This window comes from Cucurbita moschata, unplaced genomic scaffold (genome assembly GCF_002738365.1).
Source record: "Cucurbita moschata cultivar Rifu unplaced genomic scaffold, Cmos_1.0 Cmo_Scf02584, whole genome shotgun sequence".
Classification (NCBI taxonomy): domain Eukaryota; kingdom Viridiplantae; phylum Streptophyta; class Magnoliopsida; order Cucurbitales; family Cucurbitaceae; genus Cucurbita; species Cucurbita moschata.
The window spans coordinates 1-771 of NW_019271093.1; the positions used below are offsets into that span (position 1 = coordinate 1).

The following is a 771-nucleotide window of genomic DNA, read 5'->3' on the forward strand; positions in this document are numbered from 1 at the left end:
AGCAAATCTGGAGCAGGTGTCATAGAGAACCAAACGAGGGTCGAGGGCCTCCGCTATGTTTCTTATGCACGTCCCATTCATGCTCAACACACCAATTGTACATCTTTGTTAAATGAAAAACAAAATAACATTGTGGAGAGTGGGATTTGAACCCACGCCCTTTCGGACCAGAACCTTAATCTGGCACCTTAGACCAACTCGGGCATCTCAACGTGTGATCCTTCATCAACGTAGGTAGCAAATCTTGAGCAGGTGTCATAGAGAACCAAATGAGGGTCGGGACTCCGCTATGTTTCTTATGCACGTCCCATTCATGCTCAACACACCAATTGTACATCTTTGGAAAATGAAAAACAAAATACATTGTTGAGAGTGGGATTTGAACTCACGCCCTTTTTGACCAAAACCTTAATCTGGCGCCTTAGACCAACTCGGCCATCTCAACATGTGATCCTTCATCAAGGTAGGGAGCAAATCTAGAGCAAGTGTCATAGAGAACCAAACGAGGGTCGAGGCCTCCGCTATGTTTCTTATGCACGTCCCATTCATGCTCAACACACCAATCAACATACCAATTGTACATCTTTGGAAAATGAAAGACAAAATACATTGTTGAGAGTGGGATTTGAACCCACGCCCTTTCAGACCAGAACCTTAATCTGGCGCCTTAGACCAACTCGGGCATCTCAACATGTGATTTTTCATCAACGTATGGAGCAAATCTGGAGCAGGTGTCATAGAGAACCAAACGAGGGTCGAGGGACTCCGCAA

At 45.3% G+C, this 771-nt stretch overlaps 3 non-coding genes across 3 annotated transcripts; all 3 read right to left on the reverse strand.

Annotated features, from left to right (window-relative positions):
• Positions 1-131: 131 nt before the first annotated feature.
• TRNAL-AAG lies at positions 132-212 on the reverse strand. Its single transcript has one exon. It is a non-coding gene; the product is annotated as a tRNA-Leu (tRNA).
• A 152-nt stretch (positions 213-364) lies between these two features.
• Positions 365-445, reverse strand: TRNAL-AAG. The gene has a single exon. It is a non-coding gene; the product is annotated as a tRNA-Leu (tRNA).
• Positions 446-610: 165 nt separating this feature from the next.
• On the reverse strand, positions 611-691 carry TRNAL-AAG. The gene has a single exon. It is a non-coding gene; the product is annotated as a tRNA-Leu (tRNA).
• Positions 692-771: the final 80 nt, after the last annotated feature.